The sequence below is a fragment of the Triticum aestivum genome, chromosome 5D (assembly GCF_018294505.1).
Source record: "Triticum aestivum cultivar Chinese Spring chromosome 5D, IWGSC CS RefSeq v2.1, whole genome shotgun sequence".
Lineage (NCBI taxonomy): Eukaryota > Viridiplantae > Streptophyta > Magnoliopsida > Poales > Poaceae > Triticum > Triticum aestivum.
Window position 1 is genome coordinate 536,959,522 of NC_057808.1, and position 12,468 is coordinate 536,971,989.

A 12,468-nucleotide genomic window follows, 5' to 3' on the forward strand; every position below is an offset into this window, starting at 1 on the left:
ATCGGAGGAAGTAATAAGTTTTGTGTTGGGTAGGTACATCTTCTTAATGTAGAGGTCGAAAGTTAAAGTGTTTTACTATTCAAAAGAAAGGGGCCACCTATACGTCAAATGCCTGAAATCATATTTCTGCCAGTCGATTCCATGGACTGTTCTATCTAAAAGAAATGGTCGGATGTGTTTCTTTTTCCTTCTGAACTATTTTGTCTTCTCCGAGATGATTTCTCTCTCACCCTTCTCCTCTCGTCCCACACCCCAACACCACCTGTCCCGCCTCCGACAATGTCACGTTCAAGCCCTTGCCGACATCCATGGCACTGCCATCTCGAGATTGGGCGATGTCAAATCTGAGAGTGAGTCGGAATGATATGTCCAATCTTACGAAACATCATTTGTTTAAAGCTCTTATATCCTCTAAGCTATCGGAGGACAAAGCACATAATCAAGGGATGCATGACTATTGAACTATCGGAGGATCCATGGCTTCATGTCAATGCTACCATTAAGTCTTTATAAAGTGCACCCGAGCTAGGCAAGCACCCCTAAGCAAAAGATGAATAGCATGCTCCTCGGGTACTTCTTTGTGTTAGAATTATCCAATTTTATCCGGACAATACTTGTTCTATCCGCACGACACGGATTTGAATCAGTGTGGGCATGGAAGGCGTTAGAAATTCCCCATGGATCCTCGAGGGATTGAATAGGCGGCAGCGTGTTTGCTCGATGGTTCACAAGAAGCCACAATGATGGGGAAATCGCCGGCTGCCATCTCACCAAGTTTCTACTGCTACAATCAGGGAGTGGCCATCGGCTGCTTCGATCCCATCCTTGACTCAAAGCGCAGCTTCTTGCACCTTCAAGCATAGAGTGCTACAATGTCGGGGAAAGCATTCTTTTCCATATATACTATTTTAATTCATTCCTTAATGGTCATGATGATGCTTAAATTTCAAAATTCTCAATATGATGCTGAAACTTAAATGAGGTCGGTGAATCTTTTTTCACAATGCATCTAGCCATCCCATGCAGTTTGCATTGATGTGACCGTCCTATCGTGGAAACATCTGTGATTACTTCAAGCACACAGATGGTGCCTCAATAGATAACGAAAAATTCTAAAGGACCGTATCTCATAGAATTTTGTGTGGTAAAACTTGTGTAGTTAATTAGAATTAACAATGGGTGGCAACACAAAGTGTAATAATCTCATTTGACGGTTTGGCATTTAGAAGTTTTCTTTGCAATCAAAAAATTTATCCCAAAGATACAGACTCTAGACGTCGTAGATCCTTGAATATAGGGGGTCAAAGAAGAGAATCGAGGCAATCCCTAAATCGAATTTGGTTGCTTCAAATAAAATTAATGGATCTACTATATTAGTTTCCTCTATCAATCTTGGCAAAATAAGTTTTATAGTAGAAGTGAAGCTTAATATTTCTTGACCTTTCAGATCCTAAAATCACATGGATTTGGCCTCGGAAGAGGTAGTAGTTGGTAATGTCCTTCTGTGAAGTATTTGTCGTGATTTCTTTTCTCAAGAAGGCACTCGTATGTACAACGCAACATAATTTGGACCGGGCAACGTTGGCTCTACTTAGCTTGTTGAAAGATGAAACAATAGCCGCCAATTCTTTATTTTACATGATCTTTGTAAAAATAAGTTGTACATTGCTAGATATATCACTATAATACGTGAGTTAAAAATTCAATGAGGTTCACCCTTCTCAAATAGAAAAGGATCAGAAAATCTGCCCTTTGTATAAAAGTTTAGCCTCTTAACTACCAGAGGACAAGGTAGATAATCAAGGGATTCTCGATTATTGACCTACCGAAGGACCCATAACTTCATCTCGATGCTACCACCCAAGTCCTTTATAAGGATAAAGGTAGGCTTCCCCAAAAAACCATGAATAGCATGTTCCTCATTTCACTTCTTTGTCTTCGAATTTCCACATCTTACTTGTGCATCATTTTTTGTGTGTCCGCACAATAAATATTTGAGTTTGGTAGAATGGCATAGTAGGCACCGGGAAGCATCCATTGATGTTAAGAACTAAAGCATACACATTTGCCCGATGCGTATCCATTGCATCCAGATGGGTCTGCTCAGTCAAATGTTCACCATCCACTAGCTGGGTTGTCCACCTGTAATCTACGCCCCATTCTCAGTGCCTATGTCGTACTGAGGGAGCAGTAGCGTCATCTGCTGCTTTGACTATGTACATGGCGTGTGGTGGAACAAGACGCTATAGCAACTTCCATTCCCAATGTCATGTGCATCGCCCTGGTAGCCCATAAAGAGAAGGACATCGAAGAACTGCGGTGTAAAGTCACTGCAGTATATGTCGCCCGGGAAGTAGCGAGCATGGTGGCTTGGTCGTCCAAATCTAGAATTTCCATGCGGATGTGATGCAAGGGCTTTCTGTTTCTCGTTTAAAAAAACCGGAACTCCTTTATGATGATTCAAGGTACGATAACAAACCTAGCTGGTGACACGACTAGCGTGCATCTGCATCCTCAATCCCAGCTCTTTCCGGCTCCACCTCTTCTTCCTCCTCGGAACCACCCCCACTCTCGATCTCTTCCCCACCCCACTCCACTAGACGGACAACAAGTTACAACAACTAAAATCTATCCTCACCCTCCCACCCCTCTTTCATAAGCGCAAACTGCTTGATCACTCATACATACGTGTGTGTCATGCATTTCCTTCCGGCGGTTTAGACCACCATTGCACACTTCAATATCGATTGGTCGGTCCTGCATGTGGGGATGTCAATGGCGGAGACGACCAGGAAGGCACCGACGGCGCATGAGGTGTGTGCAGCGTTGAGGGCACCTTTGCGTCTTGCCCACACCTCCGATGCTGCCCCACTGCCTGCACTTAGTCGACTGGTACCTCATCCTCGCTATAGGAGAAACGTATGCCCGTTCGTCTGTGTCTAGATGAAACTTAGATGACCGCCGCACCCACTATCGTTGTCGTGTATGTCATGCTCTTATCACATCTCAAGGAATAAACCACATGATATGTTTTTGCTTGTCAGTGATATGCAGTGGTGATTGGAGGAGATTGGTTCGTGACGCTCAATGGTTCATCACTCGCAACACATACGACATCTTGTTACTGGACTTTGGAACGAGTGATGAATCTGGTAGAGTTGAGTCGCACCAAAATGGTTATGTCTAATTAGAAATAATAGCGCATTGCAACACGAAGTGGATTAATCTCTTTCAACGGTTTGACACTTGAATCTTTCTTGCTAACAGCAATTTAACCAGAAAGGTATTAGCTTGAGGCAGAGGATTCTTGCACATGGGGGCAGTGGGAGAAGAGAATCGATATGATCCATATATAAAAATGGTCGCGTCAAATCAAAATAATGAACTTAATATACTAAATTGTCTATCAATGTTGGCAAAAGACATTCTAAAGTGTGGTGAAACTTAATAATATTTTACATTTCAAATCCTAAAATCACATGCATTTGCCTATGGAGGTAGTACCGGTTCGTAGTGTTCTTTTGCTAAGTATCATCGTAATGCTGTTTATCAAGGAGGTACCAGCATGTATGATGCAACATGGCATTTGAACTAGACAAAGTTGGCTCTACTTAGCTTCTGAAGAATGAAACATTAGCGCTGGCTTTACAAAGTAATAATAAATTTTGTGTGTTGGGTAGGCGCATCTCTTAATGTAGATGTCAGAAGTCTAATAATCCCTCCGGTCCATACTACTACTAAAGTTGTACTAAGACAGCGACAAGTAATATGGAGCGAAGGGAGTGGTGTTTTATTCTTAAAAAGAAAGGGGCAACCTATATATGTCAGATGCCTCAAATCGTATTTTTCTCCTGGTCAGTTATGTGGACTGTTTGATCTAAAAGAAATGTACAAATGTGTTTCTTCTTCCTCACAACGGTTTCGTCTCCTCAGACACGATTTGTCTCTCTCACCCTTCTCCTTTCATCCCATGCCTCCAGCACCTCATGTCCCGCCTCTGGCGATGTCACGTCGAACCCCTTGCCGACGAGGCCGAGGCCATCCGTGGCATTGCCGTCCCGAGATTGGGCAATGTCCAATCTGGGAGTGAGTCCAAATTATATGTACAATCTTATGGAGCATTGTTTGTTTAAATCTCTTGTATCCCCTGAGTCGGAATAATACTTAACTTGCTTTGATCACAAAATTTTGTTGCTGAAGCTATAGAAAAGGGGTGCCACAACTTTGGTTTTAGAATAACTTTATATGGGGAATCCTTACAATTGCGGAACAGCTTGAAAGAGGGGTGTGAAGAAGTCATCATTCATGGGGGAAAAGATGAAACCCTGCGGATGTTGTCTCCTGACAGGAAATTTTTAGTGAAGTCACTTTATATGATTCTTTTTAAGAATAAATGTGGTTTCCCATAGAAATTATTATGGAAAATATAGATTTCTGCTAAAACTAAAGTCTTCCTTTGGCTGGTTAATAGAAAAAGTATATTAACTAGAGATAATCTTCTTAGACGAGGATGGAAAGGAGACAAAAGTTGTGTTTCTGTGGGCAAGATGAAAGCATTGATCACCTTCTTTCTCCTTTGTTGCTGCTAGGCTGATTTGGAGCCTACTACAGTGTGCTTTTGATTTGAATTTTACCCATGTAAATCTAATGATTTCTTTGATAGATAGATCAAGACATTCCGGAAACCTGGCAAAAAACTTGTTCTTGCCGGGGTCGTCTCTATTTTGGACTCTCTGGAAGTATAGAAATGATATGATTTTTAATAGAAAGAAATTTTATGATCCAATTTGTGCTGGTGAAACTAATGTGTAATTGGATCACTGGTTGGTCCATTCTGCAGATAAAGGACGCAAAGGCAAAAATATTGATGTTGGGAGCTAAGACTAGTCGAGCAGGTGGCAAGTGAAGTGTTTCGTGCTTCGCAGGGATGGAGACCTAGAGTCCCTAATCTTTGTGGCTAATTCCAGAGACGGAGAAGTGAAGTTAGATGGGCCTTTTGTGTTGTTGATGGTTGAAGTTGGTTGTTGGCTCTAAGTTGTTTTGTCCTAGTGCTCCTTTTGTGTTGGTCCCTATAAAAACTGGTTGGTGTCTGTTGCTCTTAGCATGTGCTTAGCCTTATTTTGTCCCCTGTTGTTCAGGTTTGTAATAGAACCTTAGTTTAAGTCTTGTTGCATGCTCGTAACTTCGTATGTTGTGCGTATTGTTTATAGATGCTTAAGATCAGATGGTTTCATCATATGAAATCAATGAGGGAGGCATCTCTTTTGCTCAAAAAAGAAATCCTCTGAGCTACCGAAGGATCGGGCACATAATGAAGGAGTGCTTAAACTATTGAACTACCGGACGATCCATGGCTTCATATCGATGCTACCACTCAAGTCTTTATAAAGTGCACCTGAGCTAGGCCTGCGATGCTCCTCGTGCACAGTATTTCTTTGTGTTAGAATTATCCAGCCTTACATGTTGTGTCCGCACAACACGGATTTGAATCAGCGTAGGCATGAAAGGCACCAGAAATTACGCGTGGATCCTCGACGGCTTTTATAGGAGGCACCATGTTCGCTCGACGGTTCACAAGAGGCAACGCCGACGACGAAATCGCCGGCTGACACCTTGCCGGGTTTCTATTGCTACAATCAGAGAATGACCATCGGCTGCTTCGATCCGACGATCCCATCCGTGACTCGAAGCGCAGCGGCCAGCACCTTCCAGCGTCTGAGTGTCACAGTGCCGGAAAAAGCAGGACAGGCAGCAGCTCAACGCATCCGCATGGCCATGCTGTGCAAGTCCCTGAAAATTTGTTCCGAGGGAAGCACTGAGGGCGCTGGCTTGGTCGTGTAGATCTCGATTTCCGGTGCAAGCTAGACGCGATGCGAGGGCTTTTTCTTTTTATCGTTTCGATTCGAAAACAAAGCTAGCTGGCGACACGACTTGCATGCACCCGCAATCCCCGCTCTTTCCGGCTCCACTCCTTCGTCCTCCTCGGAACCGCCCCTCCCGCTCCCACTCCCTCTCGCCTCGATCTCCTCCCCACCCCACTCCACCAGGCGCACAAGTCACGCCAATAAAAACCTCTCTTCATCCCCCGACACCTGGTTCATACACAGACAAACTGCTTTCACGTGTGCTCTGCCCCGGCGTAACGCGGCCGGGAAGGCTCAGGCGGCCCGCGAGGTGTGCGCCGCGTCCTGCCCGCACCGCCGCCGCTCTCCGCGCCGCGCGCACTTCGTCGACTGGTACCTCGTCCTCGCCGTAAGTACATACGCATGCACGTCCTTCTTCCTCGTTGCGCCTCTGTTTTCGGCATCGTGTTACTTAACTCAATGTCCGGAACCGGTGGCAGATCGGCGAGGCCTCGTCGGAGGACGCCATCAACCGGCGGTACCGGCACCTCGGTACGCATACATCCGCAACCGTTAATTGCTGCGTTTAATTACTGATCATACATTCGTACATCGATGGTAAAATTGATTTGACATTCGGGAGCAGCGCTGCAGCTGCACCCGGACAAGAACAGGCACCCCAAGGTGTATTTATTCGCCTAAATGACCTTTTTTTCGCCTAAACGCAATTATGGCCCCGCTGAAAACTTATATGCCGACAATCTGCAAGTCGCGTTCGATATACGTACAGACGCCAAACCGCTTCCCGTCTTTGACCGTCAACGACAAACAATCGTCGGTCAACAATCCGGCACCCCATGGACACGTCCTGCCGAGTAGACGCCACACCGTTGTCGCCACTAACAATGTACTTCAGAGCATGTTAGTTGCAACTAACATTGTCAACTGCACTAACATCATGTTAGCACGCCCGATGCACACGTAACGCAGCAACCAAATAGTCGTGCCAACGATAGAGAGCACCGCTATCAAGTAGACGTGCTTGTTTTGTTTCCGACGCCATATAATCTGTTCAGACAACTTAGCAAACGTGTCAAACAATTAGTCGACATTCTTCACGGTGGATGGAAAGTTGTTAGCAGTCTTCTTTACCATTAATAAATTGTCCCTCGACCGGCACGCCATTATTTGGGAAGTCGTGTCGAAAACCTCAAAGTCCATTGTCCATGGAAGTGGTGGGCTTTTCTGCTGGGCCGAGAAGTGAAGGTATTCGAGCCTATGACTTCCTTGAGAAAACGCTACATCTGCAACATTTGCGACGAGCAGATGCAATCCTACCTTAATTATAGTAGTGCCATGAGTACCTTAACTGCCTATATTTTGTTGGGCGAACAGCAGCTGATGTTCTGCTATTAATCAACATCTTGCATTGCTGTGTTAACTGTATTTTGTGGTAATGCTTGAACAGTTGATTGAAATGTGTTTGTCAGTATTGTTTTTCTTGTATAAATTGATTTCCCCTTCTAGGATAGATATAACTTTGTCAATTGTGTTTGCATAAGTGGGCGTAGAATTCTTTCCATGGTTCTAATATTTTTTTCCTTGTATACCCATCTTTAGAATTAATGGTAGCCCCCGACAAATGTTGAAATTTGTGCATGTCATACCGTGTCGACCAACATATTTTTTTTCTTGTATAGACCCCGGCTTCGAAAAACTAAGGTAGTCCCACATCATACCGTGTCAACACAGTATGTTAACTTCTTTTTTTTTTGCGGGTGAAACGAGATTGTATTAATTAAGAAAAGGTGTTACACTCGTTTTCACAAATAAGAGAAAGATCCTCAGGCCCAGAGCCTAGCCAAACCATCATACGCTGGGTGGTGCGTCCCCTATGAGCTAGACAATGGGCGGCACTGTTGGCTGATCTCCGGACGTGGCCAAAACTATGCCTCCGGATCCCATGCAGGGCCCTCTTCGTCTCCTCCACCCAGCTCGCCAGTGAAGATCTGTTGACGCTGCTATCCATCAGGGCGTCCACTCCCTCCTTGCAATCTAATTCAATGATTAATGGCTTCTCCGTTCGCTGCAGCGCCAAGGACGTGCCCTAAAGACACGCTGCCATTTCCGCCTCCATCGGGGAGCAACATGATCGAAGAAAGCGACACGAAGAGAAGATGATGGCCCCGATGTTGTTATTCTCGCCATGGACGTATGATCCATCCACGTTGAGCTTCGCCCATCCCGCCGGAGGTTTCTCCCAAGTTGTGTTAGCTTGTATACCTGTCGGTGATGCTACTGTTTGCTTGACCATATGCGGTACACTCTGAACCATCTTGCCTTTCACCAAATCTCCTTGTGGATGCTGCTTGATGCACAGTAGGGACTCGATGTAGCTATTCAAGAATCTCCGCGAACACTCGATAGGTGGTGCCGGCTTGTAATGTGTGACCTCGTTCCTACAATGCCACACACGCCAAAAGGTCATGAGGATGACCAGCCGTTGCAACTCGGTGCAGTTATCCAGGAGGTGAAGTAGCCATTCCTTGCCAGTGTTCATGACCGTCGCCAGGTCCGGGAGTGGCCATGACTCCCTCATGGCCTCCCATAGTGCACCCGCCATGGGGCACCTGCAAACAGCGTGGAAGGTGTCCTCCCGCTCAACGCCACATAGGCCACACACATCCGATTTTTCCAAGGTTCTCTTATGCTTATTCTCCATCGTAGCCAATGAGTTTGTCGCAATTCGCCAGCCGAATACGCATACCTTAGGTGGAACAGGGCACCTCCACAATGCTCTCCAGATGGCACAATTGCCATCCGGTGCCCTGCTCGCGGCGCATGAAGACGTGCGAAATTTATCCTCAAGACCAATCTTGTAGGCCGACTTGACAGAAAAGATGCCTTTTGGGTCTGGGCCCCAAGCCAAGACATCATGCATCCTTGGCGAGGGACGCAACTTTAGTATTTCATCAACATCGGGTGGCAAGAAGTGTTGTTGAAGTAGCTCAGTGTTCCATGCACCACGATCATCAAGTAGTTTTGCCACTCGGCGTAATCGGCACCTTCCAGCCTGTGATATGGGCCGGTATGACGCCGGCCGTTCGAGCCAAGGGTCGCGCCAGATACGAACATTTTGACCGTCACCGATCCGCCATACATTTTGACCGTCACCGTTCGAGCCAAGGAGCTCCAAGCCATATGTTATGGCCTGCCAAGTAGAGGACGCGTTACCTGCAAAAACAGTATCCTCCAACCGCCCATTAGGATAATATTTAGCTTTCAAAACCCTTGCACATAAGCTGTCCGGATTGATGAGTAATCGCCATGCCTGCCGTGCCAAAAGCGCCTGATTGAACAACCTATAATCCCGAAACCCCAGACCACCCATCGCTTTGGGTTTGATGATCTCATCCCAGGCCATCCAGTGGGTTTTCCGTTTCCCTTTCTCCCTCCGTTTCCCTTTCTCCGCACCCCGCCAATAATTCCGGACCATCCGAGTAAGATCATCACATACAGAGAATGGCAATTTAAATACTCCCATGATGTACGTAGGGATGGATTGCGCCACCGCCTTGATCAATACTTCTCTCCCAGCTTGGGCCATGTAGCCATCTCCCCATATACAGATGTGTTTCATTAACTTCATTTGCAAATTTTGGAACTTGCCTTTATGCATACGACCGTCTGGTGTTGGAAGTCCCAAATATTTGTCATCAAATTGATCTTTCATAACCTGTAGCTCTTGTTTTATTATTTCCTGTGCATTATTCGGACATGACTGTCCAAACAGAATCGAACATTTGGCTGGGTTTATGAGCTGTCCGGTGGCTCTCTCGTACACATGTATAATCTCCTTGACTGCCACATCCTGCTGTTTGTTCTCCTTGAAAAATAGGAGTGTATCATCAGCGAATAACATGTGCGAGACCCCCGGTGCAGCCCGGCATATTTTCAGTGATTCAATAGCATTTGATCGCACCCCTTGTTTGAGCAACTCAGACAAACCATCAGCCACAAAGAGGAAAATAAATGGTGAGAGGGGATCACCTTGCCGAAGACCACGCTCCGGTGCGAATGATTCTAAGAGGGTTCCATTAAATTTAACCGTGTATCTCACCGTGGTGACGCGCGTCATGATCCATTGCACCCACCGGTGAGCAAAGCCCAACTTATTCATCACTCGCTCCAAGAATCCCCAATCAACCCTGTCGTAGGCTTTGGAGAGGTCCAACTTGTATGCACAGAAACTAGCATCCGGTTTCTTCTCTTGATGTATTGCATGAACACACTCAAAGGCCAACAGTGCATTATCCGTAATCAAACGACCTGGAATAAATGCGCTCTGAAACGGTGATATGATCTCATCCAGTATAGGGCTCAAGCGATTAACCAGACACTTTGCAACAATCTTATAAATTACGTTGCAAAGACTGATGGGCCTAAAATCTGTAACCCGTGTTGGTTCATCTGACTTTGGAATAAGAACAATGATCGCCTCATTTACACCCTCGGGCATAACACCGGTCTGGAAAAAATTCCTCACTGCCCTAACAATTTCCTCCTTGAAAATGCTCCAGTTCCGCTGAAAGAAGCGAGCCGGCAGCCCGTCACTTCCTGAAGCTTTTAGGGGGCCGATCTGAAAGAGTCCGTCAGCTATCTCTTTTTCAGAAAATTCAGCACACAACTTGTCGTTCATCTCGTCTAAAATTCAGCACACAACTTATCGTTCATCTCGTCTGTTACAACTGTCTCAAAAAGATTTACCACTGGAGTAGGATCCAAGGTCGGGTCACGTGCAAAGATAGACTGAAAATAATCTTGCACCAAGTTCCCCATGATAGTATGATCAACTTGTTCCACACCATTGTTATCAATCAGGCTTTTCACTTTATTTTTACGCGCTCGCCAACACACTATGTTAACTTCAACATATATGCATTAAGTATCTTGCTCAATGCCTCAAGTTGAGCACCTACGTCCATTTCTTTGAAGCAACTCTTAGCTTACCTATAAGCCGGCAAACGTTTAATTTCTAAAATGAACTTTACTCGAAGGCTTGAAGATTGGGTTTTCAAAAAGAAAATGGACTTTCATGTTTTGTTGGAGTTGCAACCTGCCAGCCCCTCTCTTCACTCTCAGCTGGATTTGACGCTCCCAGATGATTTTATGCTCCTCACTGAGTTTTTACACTCCCTTCTTCCTCACACAGATGCCTCTCAAGAGTACACACGCACACATTACACTATTCAACAACGAATGTCTGGGCGCTCGCTAGGGCATGCCACATCGTCACCGAAAAAAGGCAACTAGGCGACGCTTCGTGGTTGGCTACTTGTTGCCATTGGCCCACATGGCCCTTGTTAGTTCGACCGACTCGGTCGGGAGGTTGCCTTCCTAGGAAGCTTTCTGCCGCATACATTGCCCGCCTCCCAGAACTAGCCCCTACTGTCCTTTCCCTGGCTTTTGGCCCGGTTGGTAAGGCCCTTTTAGTCCCGGTTTTTGAACTGGGACTAAAGGGTCGTTACTAATGCCTCTCCCTTTTAGTCCCGGTTCTTACACGAAGCGGGACTAAAGACCGCGGCCACGTGGAGCTCCACCTTTAGTCCCGGTTGGTGTTTTTTGAAAAAAAAATGAATTTTTTTTTGATTTTTAAATTTCTGAATTATTTTAACCTCTAATCTCTAATCATCACTACTCAATTTATCCTCTAATCTCTAATCACCCCTCATCATTCCAAATCATCTAACTTCCTGAACGGTCACCCATCCTCCCACTCCCCCAGCCTGAGCACGCTTAACTTCCGGGTTCTATTCTCCCTCGTTTCCAAGTCTGCACTTGTTGTTTTCCTGACAATAGTAAGATGTCAATCCTATTAACCCTCGGGAATTTTGCTTGAGCATGAAGTGACACATTTCACTGTTTGAGTTTGAAACTATTGTTTTAAAAAACAATAATTATTTAGTAACACTAATATTTCTTGAATAATTAGTTTGACCATTGTTTGACCATAGTTTGACCAGATTTGACCAAAATTCAAAATAACTGAAATAATTATTTAGTAACACTAATATTCTAGAATAATTAGTTTGACCATTGTTTGACCACAGTTTGACCACAGTTTGACCAGATTTGACCAAAATTCAAAATAAATAAAATAATTATTTAGTAACAGTAATATTCTAGAATAATTAGTTTGACCATTGTTTGACCACAGTTTGACCATAGTTTGACTAGATTTGACCACATTTTTTCCAAAAAAAATTTTGAAACTATATTTTTTCTGTTACTAGTGGCGCACCTAGCAAATGGTGCGCCACTAGTAAGTTTGAATTTTTTTCGATTTTTTCCACTCTAGATCTTAAAAGCCCCGTAACTTTTTTCTGTTAGGTTTTTGAGGATATTGAAAATGTTTAACGGGGTTTCCCCCGTTAGATTCGGATGTAACTTTTCGAGTAGATGATTTTTCATATAAAAAACTTTTTCATCCGAGTTCGTATGCAAAAGTTATGCCCATTTTACAAATTCCAGAGAGATTTTGCAAATAAAGTCGAAATTCATATTTGTAAATTTTCCCAACAACTAGACCACATATCACATGGGAAACTTTTTTTTTTGACATTTC

At 44.6% G+C, this 12,468-nt stretch overlaps 1 long non-coding RNA gene across 1 annotated transcript in view; it reads left to right on the top strand.

Moving 5' to 3' along the window:
- Nucleotides 1-5,435: 5,435 nt before the first annotated feature.
- LOC123126060 (uncharacterized) overlaps nt 5,436-12,468 on the top strand; it is a 14,136-nt gene continuing 7,103 nt past the window's right edge. The window contains exons 1-2 of the long non-coding RNA XR_006461548.1: nt 5,436-6,252; nt 6,344-6,395. This is a non-coding gene — a long non-coding RNA (uncharacterized lncRNA). The remainder of the gene's footprint in view (nt 6,253-6,343; nt 6,396-12,468) is intronic.